Source organism: Propithecus coquereli, unplaced genomic scaffold (genome assembly GCF_000956105.1).
Source record: "Propithecus coquereli isolate 6110/MARCELLA unplaced genomic scaffold, Pcoq_1.0 Scaffold125, whole genome shotgun sequence".
Taxonomy (NCBI): Eukaryota; Metazoa; Chordata; class Mammalia; order Primates; family Indriidae; genus Propithecus; species Propithecus coquereli.
The window spans coordinates 3859011-3864174 of record NW_012136636.1 but is presented as its reverse complement, the minus strand read 5'-3'; positions in this window follow the sequence as shown (position 1 = coordinate 3864174).

The following is a 5164-nucleotide window of genomic DNA, read 5'->3' as shown; positions in this document are numbered from 1 at the left end:
GGGAATGCAAATCAAAATCACAATAAGATATCACCTCACTCTAGTTAGAATGGCTATTATCAAAAAGACAAAAGATGAATGTTGGCCAGGGTGTGGAGAAAACGGAACTCTTGTGCACTGCTGGTGGGAATGCAAGTCAGTACAGCCATTATGGGAAACAGTATGGAGTTTCCTCAAAAAATTAAAAATAGAACTACCATATCATCTGGCAATCCCACTACTGGGTATATAGCCAAAGGAAATGAAATTAGTATGTCTAAAAGATACTTGCACTCCCATGTTCACTGCAGCAGTATTAACAGTAGCCGAAATGAGGAATCATCGTAAGTGTCCATCAATGGATGAAAATATAAAGAAAATGTCATATACTATTTGGTTATTTAAAAGCAGGCGATTCTGTCATTTCTGACGACATGGATAAACCTAAAGCACATTATGTTAAGTGAAATAAGCCAGCCACCAAAAATAAATATACCATGATCTTACTTATATGACGAATTTTAAAAGTTGAACTTACAGAAGTAGAGTGTAGAATGGTGGTTACCAGGGGTTAGGGTGGTGCATCTAAAGCAGAGGTGATCAGGGAGACGTTCATCAAAGGGTACTAAATTTGAGTTAGATAGGAGCAAAAGTTCAAGACATCTATTATACAACACAGCGACTATACTTAATAACAACATGCAGTCATAGATCACTTAAGGACAGGGATACTTTCTGAGAAATGCATTGCTAAGCAAATTTCATTGTTATGTAAACACCACAGAGTATACACACACAAACCTAGATGGTATAGCCTACTACACATGTAGGGCATGTGGTCTAGCCTATTGCTTCTAGGCTGCAAACCTGTACAGCATGTTACTGTACTGATATTGTAAGCAATTGCAACACAATGGTAAGTATTTGTGTATCTAAACATGTCTAAACATAGAAAAAGTACAATAAAAGTATGGTATAAAAGATTTTAAAAAATGGTGCACCTATACAAGACACTTACCACAAATGGAGCTTGCAGGGCTAGAAATTTCTCTGGGTAGGTCAGTGAGTGTGTGGTGAGTGAATGTGAAGGCCTAGGGCATTATTGTACACTACTATAGACTTTATAAACACTGCACACTTAAGCTACATTAAATTTATTTGAAAAATATTTTCTTTAATAATAAATGAAACTTAGCTACCTGTGACATTTTACTTTATAAGCTTTTTGATTTTTTTAACTTCTTGACTCATTATGACAATTAACTTAAAACACACATTGTACAACTGTACAAAAATATTTTCTTTCTTTATATCCTTATTCTATAAACCTTTTTCTATTTTTTAATTTTTTTAAACTTTTTAAACTTTTTTGTTAAAAACTGAGACAAAGATATATACACTAGGGTAGGTCTACACAGGGCCAGGATCATCAATATCACTGTCTTCCACCTCGATATCTTGTCCCACTGGAAGGTCTTCAGGGGCAACAACATGCATGGAGCTGTCATCTCCTATGACAACAATGCCTTCTTCTGGAACACCTCCTGAAGGACCTGCCTGAGGCTTTTCTTGAGAAGGTGTCAGTTTTCTCAGAAATGTAAACATGGTGGTTTTCTTGGTTTTTTTGTTTCTTTTTTTACCATAGATTTGTTTGTACAGATAGTGTACCATGAACATTCCTTTTTATTAATGAAAATTCCTTAGGTGTTAGACTCCACATTTTCAAATTTTTTGAGAAGCTTGTTGAAGTCTGCTAAACCCTTTGCTGAATTTTTTTAGGAGTTCTTCTTTTTTTTCATCTGTGGTTTCCTTTCCTTTTGCCTCCTCTTCAGCCAAATGTTCCTGTTCTAGTTCTAACAACTCCTTATTAGTCAATTCCCTGGGAACCACCCGTAGGAGCTCCTCAATGGCACCCTCATCCGCACCCAGGTTAGAGTTGTTTTCCATCTCAACCACAGCCTTGTTGAGCAATGTGCTGCACTGCAATGTTTGACAGCTACAACATCACCAGGTGACAGCAATTTTCAGCTCCATTTTAATCTTACAGGACCACGGTCGCATATTCTGTCCATTGACAACCTGCAATGTTGTTATGTAGCACATGACTGTACTGTATTCTTGCAAAATGCTAAGAGGATAGATTTTAGGTGCTCTCATCACAAAAATGATAACTATCTAAGGTAATACATATGTTAATTAGCTCTATTTAGCCATCCTACAATGTATATATACATTTCATAACATTAGGTTGTACATGATAAATATATACAATTTTATTTGTCAATTTTAAAAATAAATAAACAAGTTTAAAAAAACATACACTAACAAGGGTTGGTGTAGATGGAAGAAATGGAATCCTCCTATGTTGCTAGCAGTAATGTAAAATGGTGTGGCTGCTTTTGAAAATAGTCTGGCAGTTCTTCAAAATGTTAAACATAGACCTATTGAAATTTTATTGAAATAAAAACCTACACACTTAGCCAGGTACAGTGGCTCATGCCTATAATTCTACCATTTGGGAGGCTGAAGCAGGAAGATCACTTGAGGCCAGGAGTTTGAGACCAGCCTGGGCAACATATCAAGACCTGATCTCTACAAAAAATGGAAAAAATAGCCAGGCATGCCGGTACCCATCTGTCATCCTAGCCTCTCAGGAGGCTGAGGCAGGAGGATGACCTGAGCCCAGAAATTTGTGGTTTCAGTGAACTATGATGACACCACTGCACTCTAGCCTAGGTGACAGAGCAAGACCTTGCCTCCAAAAAATTAAAAAATTAAAACAAAAAAGACTTGTACACAAATGTTCATAGCAGTATTACTCATAATAGCCAAAAAGTGCAAACAATCCGATGCCCATCAACTGATGAGTGAATAAATTGTGATATATTCATAGAATGGAATATTATTCAGCAATGAAAAGGAATGACGTATTGATACATGCTACAGTTTTGAGGGAGCTTGGTAACATCATGCTAAGTGAAAAATACAGTCAAAAAAGACAACATATTGTATGATTCCATTTAGAAATGGAATTTAAATATACAGAGACATTTTCATAGGGAAGACAGAAAACAAGCAAGAAATAACAAAAGAACACTCTCCCTGGTCCACAACTCTGGCTATAGTGGGTGGGCAGAAAAACAGTTTGCACATTTAAGGGAGTTAAAATCCAGCAACAATCCTAAAAATTAGTTCTAATACTACTGGCTCCTTGCTTTAAAATATGTTTACAATAATTATATTCCACTTCATTCATTTATTCATTCATTCATCAAATTACTCCTATCATTCATCCCACTATAAATAAAGAAAGGGTACTCAAGTTTGTCTACAGGGAAAGCTTCTAAGAAGAGGAAGTTTTTCACTAGAGTTCAGCAAGTTTCATTCAGCCATGATAAACTCAAGGAAGCTCTCCTAGGCATAGGAGCAGATAGGATAAATGCAAACTTATTTTTGAAATATCAAATAATGTGTCTGAGTGAAAAATCTTGGAAACAGCATGTAAAATGGGCACATGAAGGTGGGGAAGAAACAGGGGTACATGACACTCACAGAGAGTCTGGGGTGGGTAGTTAAAGGCTGCACAGCCTTAGTGGAACTCAGATAGTGTGTGTCATTTGATGGGATCCTCCAATTGTCTACGTGTAAGTCCTAGAAATCCCTGTGTATGCTTTTATATTTATTCTCATATAATTTCAAACAGGGAGGAAATCAGCATTTGCATAAGCTTAAAAGAAGATAATTATTTATTACCTTATTATAATCTGCATAGAGTGGCTATTAGCCGTCACTCTTCTCAGCCATAAAAGATCATTAATAGGGTGAAAGACCTAGATATATAGTGAGGGGAATTTGTTCAGGGTTTTATTTCAATGATGAAGAACACAATATAAATCATTTTTAGTGATGACAAAATGTGCAGTAGCAAATCTAAGTGTCATATATCATAAGAAGGATTTTGTCAAACATCATATTTCATTTGGCTGACACAAAGCAATCCAGCATCTCAGACACAGTCGTGGCCTGGCTGCATAAATTGGGTGTCACTTTTATTGCCATTTTGTTAATGAAATATAAAAATTAAATGTATTGCAATGAAACCATGAAATAAGGAGTAGTCCACATGCCTTGGGCCTCAAAGAAAACAGGGTGGAATTAATAATAATCAAATACTGAGCCAATAAAGGGGGGGAAGAAAGAAAAGGACCAAAAACCTATAAAATAAAAGGATATTTCCTATCTTTCTTCTCTTCAAGTTTAGTTTTTCTGGAAATCTATACTGGGGTAAGACACAGATCATACTCCTATGAGCCAGGATTGATGGACTGATTGATTCTTTTTAATTGGTTGATTGATTTCATGACAGCATACGGAAGGAAGAAAAAGGAGGTCAAAGAATAGAGCCCTGCCCTATGACATCCACAAAGGTGCAAGCTAAATGAAACTCCAAATGGCCGTAGATGGCCAATTTCATTCAACAAGCAATTATTTATTTGTCTCCAACTCTGTGCCGTGCTCTGTGCTGGTAAGTATCCTCATCCTCATCATGACCTCATTCTATTTGTGCTCAGGCTTTCAACATGATTTCCACCTGCCCCCAACCCATTCCGTACAGAACGACTGACATTAGGAAGGTGATGGATATGGTAGAACACAGGAGAAACAGATATGACCTGGTGGAGCCCCAGCCCAGCTGGATTTCTGGACAAGATGTATTAAATCCGAATGCTGGAGTGTCAGCGAAAGCAGTCTCTACACGGCTAAGTGATCGGAGTGGATAACTCCAGAAGATGTGTCCTTGCCCACATGAGCATCACACAGATTCTCTGAGTCAACGAGGTCACGTAAAGGGACAGGAATGTGAGCAGAACTCCAGTGACAGGCATGTGGGCCAATGGCAGGACTTTAAACAAGTGTCACAGGCAGACCTCCCTAATGACTAGTAAGATACGTAAGACTGAAAACAATGTTTTAAATAAATTGGATTTTAACCGAAAGAGTACAGAAATATATGTAAATAGGGGATAAGTGCATTTAATAAAAGCTAAGACTTGATTTTTCTCAAGCCCTGTCTATTCTTGCGATGAAGGAGTCCGTCGTAAGCTTATCTAACTGTTGCAGGAGCAGTTAAGATCAGCTCATCAGATTCTGGCATAGAATTCTTCTCTATAAAGGTGGAGAAAAT